The sequence below is a fragment of the Lonchura striata genome, chromosome 7 (genome assembly GCF_050655825.1).
Source record: "Lonchura striata isolate lonStrDom1 chromosome 7, ASM5065582v1, whole genome shotgun sequence".
NCBI lineage: Eukaryota > Metazoa > Chordata > Aves > Passeriformes > Estrildidae > Lonchura > Lonchura striata.
The window spans coordinates 26266673-26283495 of record NC_140709.1 but is presented as its reverse complement, the minus strand read 5'-3'; the positions used below and the strand labels follow the sequence as shown (position 1 = coordinate 26283495).

General features: G+C 45.1%; 1 protein-coding gene across 5 annotated transcripts in view; it reads right to left on the bottom strand.

Annotated features, from left to right (window-relative positions):
• The window catches only part of CREB1 (cAMP responsive element binding protein 1), a 39835-nt gene extending 31588 nt beyond the window's left edge, over positions 1-8247 (bottom strand). For 2 of the 5 annotated variants that reach the window (XM_077785117.2, XM_085585236.1), the window contains exon 1: positions 7855-8247. The gene's annotated coding sequence lies outside the window, so the exon portion shown is untranslated. The remainder of the gene's footprint in view (positions 1-7854) is intronic. The other 3 variants (XM_077785119.2, XM_085585237.1, XM_077785118.2) reach the window with 3 other exon arrangements.
• Between the last annotated feature and the right edge of the window lie 8576 nt (positions 8248-16823).

The window sequence follows — 16823 nt, the reverse complement described above, 5'->3', positions numbered from 1 at the left end:
AGTTTCAGGTATTTATAAACTGCAGTTAAGCTTGACATGAGACTTTTAGGTAGAATTTGTGTCTTTGCAGATTTTGTCTGTTGTGAGAAGGGACATGGCTAATGTTTCTAACCCACTTCTGAATGTGAGTGGCTAAAGCATCAATTAACAAGAAATGTCACTTGAGATATTTATGCTGCAAGCTTGACAGACATGAACTGTTTAAATACCCAGTGCTCATTCTGATTCATGTTTGGAACATATGTGGTACTTCTAGAGTTCAACCCATAGTATAAAAGTATGATGTTATATAACTTGGTAAATATTGGAAAGTCTTGCTTAAAAAAAACCAAAACACTTCTAATGAGTTCAGAAAGAAAACACAACAAAATGGATGCTTCAGACCAATGCTTTAACTGTTTTATTAATAAGTATCTTTAGAATTGGACACCTGAAAGTAAGACTGAGTTATTCACACAGAGATGATAATTACCAAATATCAAGTCAAATCTCTGAAAAAAAACACCAAACCCGTATCTTTAAAAGCAACACAGTTGTTTTTTTATTATTATTATTAAATAGCTTTTTTCATTTTTAATGGCAGTATATAAAATGCATAATTTTGCTTTAATGCCCTTCAGGAAGTGAAAACCTTTGAATTCTTTCAGAGGTTGCAGTGCTAGAGTAAAGGATATCCAAGTATGCACACGAAAAACAGCACTTCCTTACAAACCTTGCCTTGTCAAATTTCTGAATGCATCCTATTCACAAAATTAATTGCAACATTAAAACCAAATATCTAGGTCTTAAACCACAGCTTAGACTTGGAAATACTTTTAAATCCTAAAATTGCTCTGGCTTTACTAGTTTAACTGAAAACATAGTTGCTTGGTTAATTAGCACTAGTCTTGAAGCATCATCAGACTATGTTGCTTAATGCACCAAAATTAAATCTATGACCCAGCCTCTCTAAAAACCAACTGAAATGCAACAGTGATCAAACTCTGTAGTAAAATAATTCTGAGTAACGTTATCAACCAAGTGAATTCTAGTTTATTTTTAATTTATTTTTAAAATTTGCCTGGGCAGTGCAGGAGAGCCTTTTAAAGGAGAAAGATCACTCATATGCCTGCCAGGTACATCTACTCTGCAAAAGCATCATCTCCAAAGAAAGAATGATGTTTCTCAAATAATTTACTGGAGTTTAAGACCTCCATTACTTGTGAGCAACATGACTGTCCCCATAGAATAGGGGTGTGATTTGCTGGTAATGCTGAAGTTCTTCAGTGACCTGAGAGTAAGCAACAGGAGCCACTGATGAACCAGAAAGGGCAAGAGAAAGTCAGAGAATCCATGTTTCACATCAATGTGTCGCACACAAAAGAAAATCTCCATTTTGCTTTCTGCAACTACAGTTTTACAGGCATTTCTGCTGGCAGCACTGTCAGCTCAGGTTCTGGTTTCCTCTAAATTCTTCCTTATTTACACCTTTGTACTTCTCTGTGAAGCTGTCTAGTAAATGGGACTGGGCAACCAAATTGCACTACAGACAAGGAAACACAACTAATTCCTAGCCCGGACCAGTTCTCTGACCCAGTTCACAGGCAGCTGGACTGTGAACAGAAGTATGAAGAGGGAAAGTGGAGCCAAGGCCACCCTGCTGCAGCCAGCCCTGTCAATGAAAGCAAAGTAAATCAAATCATGGGTATAGGTGTCACAAGATTGTAGCAAGCCAAAAAAATGCTGAAAAAACCACCTCTATTCTGTAATTTGATTACTGTTGTGATGACTCTGGTTAAGAGTGGGAGGCTGGAAACAGGATGACTATTTTTTATATAATCAACATTAGCTTTCTGAGGATTGGGCAGAGATGTATTTTTCAAACAGCCACGTTGCTGACAAAGCAGCTATTTGCAGCAGGTAATATCCTTATTCCTCTCCCCAGTCCAGGGTAATTAATGTGCACTGGCTACACATCCACATTAACTTTACACTACAACTTCCAGGCCAGTAGTTTCAGCCACCATTTATTATTTTACAATTTGGAAGACAGGCCAAGGCAATTCTCAGTTTGCAGCAACAGTGACACTACAGTGAACTCACTGCCCAGCTGCTTTGGGCCCACTTACAGGATGTGCTGGACCTGGACCCCTTCTGGAGTTTTGTATTTCAACCTGGGCTTCGTTAAAGATATGTTATACATAATTCTCCCCTGCTGACCGGGCTTCTCATAATGAAAAGTACCTAAGAGGTACACTGATCTAACCTCATGAGAAGACTGAAATCTGCCTCTTATAAGGAGCAGTTAATTCAATCACACAGGTATGACCAAGCTTTTAAAACAAGGAAACTTTCCTCATTTGGTTCTTTTTGTTGTTGTTGTTTATTTTTCGACTTACTGTGTTCTTAGCTTTCCTAGCTGCAAAGACAAACTCATGTGGCTCTGCTCACTATGGACAGAGTCCAACTGTTCCTTCTTTCACTCCAAGTCATGGATATGCTGCCATTCCCCAAGATGGGTCTGCTGCCACAGCTCTCTGCTGCTGAAGGGAGAAAGTTGTGTCCCTCCACTTCCTTCTCCTACCATCACTGCAAATCTGCACCGGTGTTTGTGCTACTAGCACAAACAAATCTCAGTCACTAACCAATTCAGCTCACTCATGCAGGAGAAAATTATCTACTAAAAAAAGCACAGTTCTCTCCTGGGTTAGCGATTTGAACTGGGTTATTACGTTTTATATACAATCAACACTACAGACAATGTAAAGGGATGGTCCAACACCACACAGCCAGGAGCAGGAGGGAGAGAGCAAGACTCTGTCTTCCTGAGAGCCACATGAGACAGTTGTATCAGCTCAAACAAAACCACAGCAACAGATTACTTTTTTTGGTTATACTGTGGCATTACTACACAGAACCCTTTCTCACACCTTCCCTCCCTTTTAGCTCCCAGAATTTTCCTATCAGTACAAAAGGAAAATTTGTATGAGGGTCACAAAGAGGGCAGGGGTCCTACATCTACAGTAATACCCTAGGTGGTTATTTTTCAAGATAAAGAAAGCTCTCTACAATCCAGAAAGGTGTAAATTTACAAATCCTGCTCAAATTGTATGCTACTTGGAGCAATGGACAGGCACCAGTGGATTTTGAGGCCAGGCCAGCTGCACACAGCCAGATGCTGTGTCATCAGGAAAATAAAGGCAAGAAAATAATGCTTCCTATCCATTATTTAATGGGGTATAAAAGATGATGAGAGGGATTTTACAGATGAGAAGAGATTTTGACATTGAAGCCCAAGGAAAAGTGCAAGGGGAAGTGAAATCCACTTGACACTGGGACAGCATAGAGAATCAGAGATTTAGGGTAGCACCTATAAGAAAAGTGCATGTAATATCGGACCCAAAATATCACAGCAGGTTGCAGTTTCTGAAGATTATTAAAATATTGCAGCAAAGAGCCACAGTGAACAGCAACAGGTGAACTGATAATGTGAAGAATAAAAACAAAAAGAAGGAAGTGCACAGAGAACTTGCTAAAAAACATACACAAAAGGTGTTTTTGACAAGTAAATAAGCAGCACAACAAATTAGTTTAACACATGATATTGAAGTTTAGGAACAGCTGTTGCTCCTGTTCATTTGCTCATGGTTAGCACATGTAAGAACTTCGACTTAGTTAAAAGATCCAGCTCTGTGGCAAGAACCCCAGCAGGATCTGTGTCGCCCAGCTTAGTTACAAACACAGCAATAATTTAAAACTTTTTACAGAGGCTGCATTTTCTCATTTAGCAGCAGAGCTGATTGAACTGCCCTTATCTCCCTGCTCATTCCAGCTCCATCCCTTCCCCTGATTATGCTGGTACACCTACTGTGCAGCCATGCAGCAATCAGGGGAGGGAATGATCCAGGTGAAAATGAATGAGGCTCCACACCTCTCAAACAGCTGGACCACTTCCCCATGCAGAAACCCAAGAATTTGTGTGAGTGCAATAGAAAAGACACGGAAAATGCTTTGGCCAGTATTACTAACAAAAAATGCTATGAGGAACTATAATTTCGGTTCATCAGCCAGTAGATAAGCTTCAAGAATTCCTGGATTTCTTAGGCTACATGCTCTTTTGTAAGTTTAGAGATCTATCTGAAGTAGTTTCAACTCAACTTTAGCTCTGCCATGTGCAGGGAAAAGGAGTTTTCCTGATAACCTCATTGACTAAACAGACTACCACTTAACACTTACAAGATCAGAGATTTTTACAAATCACTTTAACTCTCCCCTCCAAACAGTGTGAAAGCATCAAGGATAGAGATTTTTATTTCAGTTTCCTGCACTAAAGTAGCTTCAAAACAGCTCACTGTAAGGCTTCCTGCAACTGTGTCTCAAGTAGCCAGTGTAGTCTCCTGTCAGAGAACAACTGAAAAGTAAAAAAATGCAGAACAGCAATTGGCAGGGTCTTCCTATCTTCAGAACTATTTTTCCATTTTTCACCTAATGGTCATTTTTTACAAAATACCAACTCTTACAATATTCTTAGAACAAAAATAGGAATTATTATCTTGGGATAATATCCTGTACCTCTCTGTACTATTCAAAAATCACTGCAAGTAACTAACAAGTATTAGTACTGCTTTAAACTTCTGTGTATGTACATGTTAGGTAAACCATACACATGCATCCAAACAGGAACACGCTCCCTCCAAATTTTTTATCCTCTCACCTTAAAGTGGCTCTTCCAACACAGAGTTTTCTATTCTTTCCACTTGACACATAATATCATAAATCCAGCACTGCCAGACAAAACAGCAGCAGAGAACCCTTGGGTGGCTTTGAGTGCTCTTTTTACCTGAAAGGCCAACTAGAGCCTGGCACACTTTCAACTCCTGTGCAGCTGACAAGGCTGTTACAGAAATATGGAAAGCTGGAAGGTGTTGTATTCATTCTCACTCACCTTTTTTCATTGCAGTACAATCAAGTGATCTAAAAGCTTTGAAGAACAAAATATGTACAAGCCTTCATGCTGGGAGATGTACCTAGATCATTAATGGCAGGCTGCTCATAATCACTGTGAAATATGACCTCAGACTGCAGATGAGGCAACACAATTTTTGATTCAGTTAAAAAAAAATCATTGCCTTGTCATAACTTCAGCTGAATGCAGGCAGGTACCAGAGAGCTGAAAGGAAATTGGGTACAGTTGTTTCTGAAGATGAGGATTGCTGTCATGTCCCATGAAACTAACTTTAGGTAGATTAGCGGCAGAAAGCTAACACGGCCTTCTCACTGCACAAAAGCCTTGAGAAGTGTGGTATGAGTGACTGATCTCCACTTGCTTCCAGATCCAAAAATAGAGGTGAAGTGTGAATATCCCATTTGTTTCAAAACAGTGCCAACAGAAATTCCCAGTTGGGGCCTTGTCTCCTATCAAAATATGCACTACAGAGCTGTAGCTGCACTTAGGCAAGAAGAGGCTGCTTCTTACTGCAGCAGAACAGCCACTCTGCAGAGTAACATCTACAGAAGATTTTGTATTGCAATAGCTGTGCTGGTGCAGGTTTCCAAGAAACAGCCAGATTGATGATGTGACAGTCTAAATGAGAACGTTCCAAATTTTCTGTATCAGCAGACCCCTCTCCCCCTTTTAGACCTTTGGGGTATTTTTTTGTCTTGGATTTTTTTTATTTGTTTGACTGGTTCTTTACTTTTTTTTACCCAGAGTAGTAGACACACATCACCAACCCTATGAGGAAAAAAAAATTAGATGCAGACCATTCAGTGCAGATCCAAACACCATATTGAGAGTACCAATCTGAATACTGATGTTCTCTCAATTGAATGAAAGCATTAAAAATGATTACACTCTTCTTTACTACATGCAAAAGTTTCCTTTTCGGTCACCTGTAAGTGATGCTTAGCATATACACAGTCACCTCTCTGTTCCCTTTTCTCTCTGACCTGTGAGGGGATAAAGCTGGTGAGGAAATGCAGAGATCTGCATTTGAAAACATGGATATGAGAGTCTTCCACTCTATTATGAAATTGAAACGTTTTTCTAATACTACAAAAACAACAAGCAAGAATTTTCTGTCTCATTTTTGTATTTACAGTGTAGTGAGTATTCCATCAAACCAAGAATAAATGAAATACACAAACAATTACACTCTCTTTAATCACTATCAGCAGCAATTACATTGCTTACTGAAGTCCTCAGATGTCTATTAATCACTTAAAAGTTTAGAAACCCTCTTATCATGTTGGTATTATACAGTGAAACGATGTAGAGCATCTTTGGACTTCATTTCAAAATAAGTGGTGGAAGTGACAGAAAACAGAAATTCACATACAAGAAAGTACACATGTGAATTACAAATATCCATTTTAAACAAAACCTATTTCAGTGACTTCATATTTTACTGCATAAATCCACATTTGTGATACAAGGAAGAAAGGATGCTAGTAGAGTCTCAAAATTCCTGTATTCTAAAATCGTGTTTAGTGGTGGTCATAATAGATATATGATATTTCTGAAAAGTCTTTAGTGTTTTATTTAAGAAATAAGAAACATGTTTCTAACCCAAGGGAGGAAAAAAAAAAAAAAAAGACAGGTGTTATTCCAGAAACATATTGTGAGCCAGCATTCCAATATTTCATAGAAAGAAACAAAAATTTTGAAAGTGTTTCATGAAAAAAAATCATATAACCGTTTAGAACTTTTTATCCTTGTATACATTTAAGAGGTGTGACAATATTTGCTTAAAAAGTTTTTAAAGGCTGCCACGTTGTTTTTGCTTACAACTGTAAGACAAAACTGCAAATATCCAGGATTTGAAAGTAAAACAAAGTCAAAACACTGTCTTCGATTCTAGGCAACAAAAGAGGAAAAAAAGCCCCCCAGCTGAAGTAAGGCAAGGCTGGTGTGAGGTGGAAAAAGGCATTTGAGCTGACATTTGCTATTAAAGCTGGGATAGAGGTCAAATCCTGTTCACTGTGCAGTACCCAAGTCTGTGGAAAACTGGCAAAAGCAAATCCCAAACCGAGATTTCCCAGCCGCAGCCTGGCTCAAGTTCACTTGGTGTTAAAAATACTGCCAGGGGAGCAGCAGCGCGGCAAGAGGAACCGTATCCCTGCTACGTGACCTGCGCGCCGGGCTCGGGCTGCGCCCGCCGTCCCGCCCGGAGCGCGGTGTTGGGTGACCGGCACCTCTGCCCGGCGCGGCCTCCCGGAGACGGAGTAACAGCGAACCACCAGACCAAGCGCTGCCCCGGCTTCCGAGCACAGATTTTATTAAACGCTTCTCCTTACGGAGCCGGGGAGCGCCCCGCGCGCTCGTGTCCATCGCGGCGGGAGTCTGTTTGTTTATCCGTACGGCGCGCTCGGGGCGCCGGGGAAGCGGAACTCCGGCGGGCGCGGCGGCCCCGCGGGAGGGTCCCCGGAGGCCGGCGGGGCCGGGGGCGGCAGCGGGGGAGCGAGAGCCGGAGCGCACACGGCGGGGAGGGGGCGCGGGCGGGAGCGCGGCCGCCCCACGCCGCCGCCGCTCCCCCTCGTCGTCGTCCTCCGCCGCCTCCTCCGGGGGCCGGGGGGCGCGGCGCCCCTTCCCCGCCGCGCTGAGCGCCGCCGCTGGCTGCCGACAGAGCCGCCGCCGCCCGGCCGTGGCGGCCGCCGCCGGGCCGGCTCCCATCCGCCATTATCCTTTGTTCGCGGCGCGGCGGCGGCGGGGATGTTGCAGGGCTCGGCTCCATCTTTAAGGCGGGCGCCCCTCCCGCGGGCGGTGCGCGGCCGGGCCCCCGCGTCCTGCCGCCCGGCGGCTCCCCTGGTCCCCGCCGGGCTCCATTTCCTTCCCTCCCCCCCGCCCCTGTTTGCTGGGCGCCGTCCTCCTCTTACCGGTTACCAGGCTGCTCCGTCACTGCTTTCGTTCGCGCCTGGGATCTCGCCGCAGTTTTATTCTCTCCCCCACGTAACACACCGCGTCAAACTACACCTCCGCCGCGTCACTCACACACACAGGCGCTCCCAGCCCGGCGACAGGCAGGCAGCGGCCGACTGAGGAGCGCCAGCCAGGGAGCAAGCGCCGAGCGCGCCCGGCCCCGCACGGAAACGGCCGAGCGCTCACGGAAAGCGCCGAGCGCCCGCCAGGCGGCGGGAACGGCCGAGCGCGCCGCCGGTCGCCGCGGAAAGAGCCGAGCGGCCGCGGAAACGAACGAAGCGCCCCGGAGGGGGAGGCGGAAAGAGCCGAGCGGGCGGCGGGAAGGCGCGAGCGGCGCTTCCGCCTCGGGGCGGCCCGCGCGGGAAGCACCGAGCGGGGCTGCGGGGGGGAGGGGGAGCGCGCGCTCGCCCCCCCGCCCCGCCGCGCGCGGCCGAGGCGGCCGGAAGCTCGCGAGCGCTCGCGGAAGCGGCCGAGGGGCGGCGGAGGCCTCGGCTTCGCCGGGAGTTGCCGAGCCCTTGGGCTGGAAAAGGGCTGCGAGATAGATCATCGGGCCCCCCGTGACTGACACCACCATGCCACCTAGATCATAGCGCCAAATGCTCAAGTTCCACAGACACCGCCGGGAACGGCGACTCCACCACCTCCCTGGGCAGCCCATTCCAATGTCTAATCACTCTCTATGAAGATCTCTGTCATGTCCAACCTAAACCTCCCCAGGCTCGGCTTAACACTGTCCTCTTGTCCTGTTGGTTGCTTGGGAAAGAAGCCGACCCTCACCCGGCCACAGCCTCCTTTCAGGCTGTAACTGAGAGGAAGGTCCCTCCTGAGCCTCCTTTTCCCCAGGCTAGACCCACTCCTTCAGCCACTCCTCACAGGGCTTGTGCTCCAGCCTCTTCACCAGCTCCACTGCCCTTCTCTGGACACACTGCAGCACCTCAAAGCCTTTCCCAAATAGAAGGGCCCAGAACTGGACACAGCAAACAAGGAGTGGCCTTATCCATGCCAAGTACAGCAGGACAATCACTGTCCAGGGCCTGCTGGCCACACTATTCTGGATACAGGTCAGGATGCCGCTGGCCTCCCTGGCCACCTGGGACACTGGCTCGTGCTCAGCAGCTGGCAACCAGCACCCCAGCTGCTTTCCAGCCGCTCTGCCACAGCGCATAGAGCTGCATGGGTTTGTTGTGACCCAAGTGCAGGACCTGGCACTTGGTCTTGTTGAACCTCATGCCACTTGTCTCACCACTGATCCACCCTGCCCAGATTACTCTGCATAGCCTTCCAGCACTTCAGCAGATCAGCACTCTCACCCAATTTGATGCTGTCTGCTAATTTGCTAATGGGAGACTCAAGCCCTCACCCAGATTATCAATAGGGATACTGAATCAAACTGGGCCCTATGCTATCCTTGGGGGACACCACTGGTGATAGCATCCCAGCTGGATGCAGCACTGTTCACCACCACTCTCTGGGCCCACCCATCCAGCCAGTTGTCAGCCCAGTGAGGAGTGCACCCGTCCCCATCATGGGCTGTATCAAAGGACCAGGCACAAACTGCAAACACATCAGTGCCATGGGGGACCCGCTACCCCGAGCTCCTCAGGGCTGTACCCTCCATGGGGACCCCATTCCTGTGTGCCCCACTGCTGGGGCCGCTGCCCAGACCCCTTTCCTCAGCCCCTAGTGTCACCCCAAGACCCAACCACCGCTTCCCTTTGTAGGCACTGTATGGCAGGTGAGATGCCATAGCCAAGCCATGCTGCCCTTCAATGCACGTCAACTTCCTGGTGTCCCTGCTGTGCCCTCCCTGTGTGGTCTTTCAGGTTCTTCCTCTAAACTTTCCTCTGGTGCCTTGTTTTTACTCTAGCCTGCAACTCCCATCCTGCTGCCTGTCCTCTCTGGCCCTGTGGAGGCCTTGCAGCCCAAAACCAGACTACAACCAGATAAAAACTGTCTGTACTCAGAAAAGCTGCTTTTCATTTCCCGAGGCCTCAAGATGGCACTACATAACAAGATTTGAAGCTCCCAAGCCAGTTCATTTTTGCAGCTGGCCCGGCATGACACGGCTGCCAGGTGCACCACATAACATGGCATTGGTGTGCCATTTAGTTCATCTCAAGTCTTGTTTTCTCAAAAAGGTTGAACTAATTTTACTTATGATGAGTTTCATCTAATTCCCCCCCCAAATTGCAAGAGATGGTGCAAAGAGTGATTACAGCTGTACTTTGCCTTAGATTTTGTTGATTACAGTTATTCTAAAATAAACTGTTGATATTTAAAAAGAAAAAAAGGTAGATCAGGTTAAACAGCTAAAACATTGTTTTATTGCCAGCCTGTAGTACGGCTTGGGCCACAGGTAATTTTCTGCTTCTGCTGAACTTTTTCCCTCTTCTCTGCCTGCAGACAGGAGCTCCAAGGTTGCAGGACAACCTGGCTGCCACCAGGTTTTGCTCCAGCTGATGTGGAGCAAAAACTGTGCCTTTAGCTCACACCCGTTCCTGTCTGCAGTGTATGGCTGACTTTTGGAAATTACTTCCATTACTTCTGGAAATTATTTTTCCTTTTTAGAGTCTGCTAGGATATGAAAATCTCCATGCACTAAATAGATCTTTTACAACTCCTTTTGGGAGCAGAATGTTTCTTTCACTTAAAGCTTTTGAGACAAGCAAGAAATCTAAACTCAGTGTTCTTGATTTGGTCCATTCATTGGCAGTGAATGGAAATGCTTCTCACTCCGAATCACCATTAGAAGTGAAAAAGGCTTGTCTTACCATCACATGCTTCTCATTTCACAGGATACTGAGGCAGAGGGTTCTTTTTGATAGTGTTTTGACATTTGAACTCTAGCCCTATTGCTCAGTTTTAATATTTTAATGTATGTTTTATAAAGTGTCTTCTCTGCATTTTATAATATACAGATGTAAATCAAACTAGGTAATTAAAAATATATTTTAATTTGTCTAAAACATGAACAATTTTACATTTTGCTAGAACATCTGCATTTCCAGAAGTGATTCCAAGATCAAAATATAAGGATCCAGCCTTTATGATCCTTTTAGTAGTAAAGTACTTTGTGTGAGAAAATATTTATGATGAGCAGAACAAATGTAGGCATCTGAGTGTCTCTTGTTTGACTGACAGATTTCTTCACTGTTTTTTCATCCTTCTCTTTGTCCTTTATGTTAACCTTTGTGTTTCATCAGCTTTTTTTGCTCACATGAGTGACAAACATCATGTACATTTACTACCCATACATGTTTCCCAGAAACTGAATTGCTTGCCCCTGTGCAGCAAGCATAAAGAATCCCAGCAATCAGAATTTAAGTGAATAAATTCCGGTCCTTGAAAGGCGAATAAAGTGTAAGAATCAGATCTCAGCGTATGGGCCCCATCAGAAACCCGGACAACACTCCGAGCCTGAGCGATGAGAGTGCCGCTGGTGCTCCTCCGGACTAGGCAGGGCAGTGCACGGCTCCTTGCGTGCCCCTGATCCTGCTGCCCCTTTGGGGCCCATGCCCTGGCACCCTGCTGGCTCTGCCAGTCCTGCTCTCGCTCACATCCCCTGGCAGCTCCTCAGCACTTTTCTGAGACTGTCAGCTCACTGATGAGTTTGCGCAGGGCATTTTGAGCAGTGGCTACTTCTCTGCCAGCCAGTGTAGGCTCCCCATATAACAGACAGCTCAAGAGAGCAATTGATGCCAAACTAAAACAAATGCCTCTGATAGGCCAGATGCCTGAAGGACGCTGAGATTACACCCAGTGTTGTGTATCTCCACCTCTTGCAGCGTCACAGAGGCTTAAACCACGGATGGATGTGAGTTGGATTCATGCTTGCCTCATACTGGCTCAGTGGCAAGGCTGTGTGGAGATCCCATACACAGCTGCTGTGGAACATTCTGACAGCTGCCTTGCACATTCCTCCTTCCCTTCTGAGCAAATTTGGGGCACTAAACAAACTTGGAGCTTCTTTGGGAGAGGGAACAAAAGTCTGAGTTGCAAAACCCCCTTCTCTCACTGACATTGACACCTTCCTTTTCACTGATGTCTCTTGGGGAATCTGTAGAAAATGGGATAAGAACGATGTGCTAATTACCTACAAAGTCCAACGAGGAGAGCTGGAGACCTGACTTGGAGAGTGAATTGGCATGCTCAACACTTTTAGTCTTCATCAGCAAAAGTTTGCTTGACGATGAATGAAATTCAGCAAGATGAATTACTTTTCTTACAAGTAAGCCTCAGAGTCAAATTCATTCGTTTCAGTTTCCAGGTTGGTTACCCTGGGCAGTGAACTCCTTGCATACAGCATTGCGATTGATGGCCCATGGCCCAGGGTCCACAGAGGCTAACGAGTGACATGGAGATCAGGAAAGGTTTGTGCTTGGCTGTGTGTGTGACAGAGTCACAATGCACACGATGTTGTCTGGAGCAGTCAATGCTGCTGCGCTGGTAGCATGAAAGACAATAATTATTGTGGAAACACAGAAGCACATCCGTTTTTAGTCTACATACAGCTGTAAAGATAGCAACACAAAAGTCTGTTTTGCAGGCCACAGGGATCTTTGAGAGTGAGTTATAACAAAATAATCTTTTGATATCAAACACTCACTGACAATTTCTAGAGGACTACTGTGCTCTGCCAGTGCAGAAACAGAGAGAGTGTGTTTTGTACTAATATGAGATTAAGCACAAGCATTGCTGGGGAGGAAATAAGGCAGAGAAGGTGAGGCTTTGCAGCTGCATACACTAATGGATATTCTCCCAAGGAAATTGAGAGTATTTGCAAAAAATGAACATGGAGGGTGATAGATATTACATTAGACAGTAAAGCATCCAGCACTTTCTACAGTACAGAGTATCACATTGCAATTTCCAGCCTACACAAACTGACCAACTGATTTTAAAGCAGATGTAAGAGAAGGCACCGTTGCATCCATACCCCTGTGATGGACATGGCCATTCAGTAGCACAGACAAAGCTCTCAACTGGTGCTGACTTTCTGAGGACGAGGAAGATAATAAAGAGGTGTTATTCTGAAATCCAATGACAAAGGCATGCCAGCCCTCCATTTCGGCCTCTGCTTCTGAGATAGATGGAGGCTTAACTTCAAACTCTCATACAGAACAGTCTTCTATAATTTCATAGCCTCTCAGGATCATCTAGAACTGCTTATTCATCAGGAAATGGACAAAACCCTACAGGTTTAGTATCTGCCACAGAGAACAAGATTCACTGGACTCCCTGAGCACTTTATTACAGAACTAGGTCTAAATTCACAGTTAACTCAGAACAAAGTAACCTATAATAGAAATGGTTTTTCAACATCATACCACTTAAAGTTAACGATCTGCAGCTCAGGTCTGCCCTTACTGCTCTCGGACATTCATCATTGCTAATAGTAATAAATCTTCCTGGCCAAATACAGGCTTTACAAGCAGGCAGATTGCATGCTCAATTAGCCCAAGGAAATTGGTCACTTTGCTTAACCTCTGCTGTTTGAAATATGGAGTCCTACTGCTGCACCATCCTGCTGGAGCAGCATTGTGTCTCTTCCACTGATGGAGCAGCCCGGGAGGGGAAATCCTCTGCCCTGAGTGGGGGATTCAGCTGTCCCCACCAGAGGTGTCCTTGTGTGGAGCAGAGGATCTGCCCAGCTCACAGTCTGCTGCAGCATGGTTTGCCCACTCTGGCCAGCACAACCATTACATAGGGAGCTCCGAGTGCTTTAGTTACATTCTGTGCTAAATAACAGCCCATTTCTGAATTATCAAATATCACCTCTCCCAGAAGCAGAGGCGATGTTTCAAGGGCAGGAGTGTGGGAACAGATAAGCACAAGAAGCTTTTTGACACTTTGACAGCATGCTGTGTTTTCTGAGGGTAACCAGAAAAATAAATCTGGCTTTTTGAGCACACTGCAGAAAGCCCAACCCAACCCACTGTCTGAACTCCATGCAGACTAGGAAAATGTCCAGGCTTTCCCTTCAATCCATGAAAAATGCCTCCTGAATGTTTTCTTCCCATTATAGCTTTACTTTTCTCTGTCTTCCTCATTAAGCCAAATTTCTTCTCGCTTTGCTTGATGCCTTTTAAACGATTTCTCATTTTGGTTACTTTGTTCTGAGAATTTGAGACCAAATTCTTCACACAATGTCTTCTCATTGCAGAGACATCCTAGCTTATGTAACCCAGGCTTCTGAGGACCTCTGGTCTTTATTCAAAGATAAACAATGACTTGTGCTCTCACAAAACCTCCTTGTCACCAGGCTGCCTCCTTTGCCCATATCTCTGTCCCCTCTGAGTTAGCAAAGGCGTGACTTAGGCTCAGCACTGCAGGGCCAGCTCAGGTGCCACCCGTTGGGCTCCCTCTTCTGCGCTGCTCTCCCTGCCTTAGGCTCGACAGATGCTGGCCCTGCAGAAACGCAGTTGTTGTTGTTGTTGTTATCCCATCTTGTGGCAAGTCCCTCACGCGCCAGATGTCAGCAAAACTGCTTTGGGCTGAACCTCTAAAGGTCACATGAGCTTGAAAGAGCATCTTGTGTTTCCATGTGACAGATTGTCACACAGAAGGGAGAATTGCAATGAATTGGTGACCAGGCAGGGGCTTAGATGTGCTGTAAATACCTGGTACCTCTCCAAAAAATGGTGACCGTTTTCTTGTCTATTAAGCCCTTTTATCACATACTTCATGGCTTGTGGGCCATGGTATGCTCAAAAACCTTCTGTTGCTTCAAGAACTAGAAAAAGCTATGATTGGTATAATTAGTATTCAATAAGTTACTGGCCATGGCAAATATAATATGAATGGGATACTGACCTGGCACTGCAGTGTACCTGGGACCCTGCATGCCATGAAGCAATTGCTGTTATGAGGCCACACTGGCCCTGCACATGAGGGAGAAGGAGTTGGAGCTTCTCAGTAACCCACCAGTTGGAGAGCTTTTCCTTTCTGAGAAGAATGGGATTTCATCTGCTGCACGAGGAGGAAAAAGCTGCAGGATGAGACACAGTGAAAGTGAAAGCCAAAAAGAGAAACCAAACCAATCACAGTAAATTCTGTCATGGTGAAAAGAGAAGAGAAGGGAAAATTAGGGAATATTTCATGGAAATGCCCTCAGCTTTGGCCCTGAGTGCCTACATTTTAACTCAGAGATGGATGTTGAGAGTGGTATATTCTATATCACTCTGATGTTAAATACCCCATTTCTATCAGCCTGCTGGTTTTGAGCCTGCTCCTCCCATATAGAAAATATTACTTAGACTAACTGCACAATTTGAAAAAAATAAATCTTACCCCTCAAGAAACTAGCAAACACTAATTTGGTGAATAACTGTGGTTCTGGAAGAAAGAGAAGAGTCTGTGTGTGGTGTTTGGTTTCAGTATCACTGTCTCACAGTCTTGGTTAAACAAAAGTCCATGTACATTCAGCAGCTCCATTTCTTAGTATGTCCACTTAGTATAAACTCAGGTTGCAGGAGTTAGGGAAAGGAGTGAGAGGTTGTTTAAAAAAGAAAAATATATTGAAAACATTTAAAAAGTAGTGCAGGCTGATGTGAAACAAAATGCAGGCAAAAAAAAAAAAAAAAAGAAAAAAAAAAAAAGAGGATGGGTGGAAGAAAACAATGATTACCATTAGCCCTCTTTGGTTTCCATAACAGGCGTGTGCTATCTATTACTAATTTAGCTGACGAGAGAGCCACAATTTCTTTAAAACATGCCAGGACTCCAGTCTGTCTCTCAGCCCGTAATATCCAAACAACAAATTGGGTCCCAGCTGGGATGTGTTTGTCAGCTTAACAAGAACTGATTTTCTCTTCCACAGTCAGAAGGAAAGCTTTGTCTGACAACGTGAACCGAGATCAATGCTCTCCCCAAACTTCCTGCAAATGGGCATCTTTGGCTACTGGATTGTCCAGATACTGATTCTGGCTCTGCAGCTTTAACTATGCCCAGTTTCCATCCATTGTCCATCCCCATTATCCATCCCACCAGCAGGGTCCATCATCACCTTTTATCCACCTCCCACATCTTCTGAAGAACTAATTATGCTTCCACCTCTCTGCCCAGAGGCATTGGTTTAAGTGAAAATGAGTCTAAGCTGCATTGAATCAGAAACAGACAAGCAGGAAGTCTTGGTCCAGATAACTGGGTTTAGCCTTTTTGTGTGTGTGTGTGCTTATTCTTGCCTATTGTCTTTCAGGCTGATTTTTATGGATTGCTAACTATTAAAGCACAGTGATTTGTACAATACTTCCATTAGCCTTGCTATTATGTGTAGGTAAGAATGAGATACTGTATCTAATCACAAGTATTTATTTATCCAATGATATAACATATTTACTTGTGTGGTTATATAACATACAATTTAATTTGTTCTATGAAAATAGTGAGCCTTCCTTACTAGATTTGTGTCAAAGCATCTGAACAAAAATTGGAATTCAAATAAAAAATCGCATTACTTTAAAGTATTCTTATTTAACTATTGATAAAATAGCTCAGATGGGCACAGTGTAAATGACAGTAAAATTGGCATTTACAACAGCCCTATTAGACAAAAGGGAATTGGACTGAGAGAAGCAAATCGATTTTTTTCTACACTGTGCTTGAAGCAAAAACTGCGTAGAGAGGAATCTACTAATTTTGAAAATATAAGTCAGTTAATTGCAGTGCAAATGTTTGCTTTCTCCCTGTCTCTCCCTCTGGGGGTGATCTCCCTGGGGTGTAGGGGAGGGCTGTGGTGGGAATTGGCCTCTAGCCCTCTCCAAGGACCCTGTCTGACCTGGTGTCCCCTCTTTGAGATGATGACCCTCACCGAAGTGACCCTCACATGCCACTGCTGGGGACACACTCAGCAGCGTTTTCAGCACTGCCCGGGGGCTCCTGGTGCTGCACCTGCCTTGTCTGCTCCCAGGCAGCCCCAGCGAGCTGC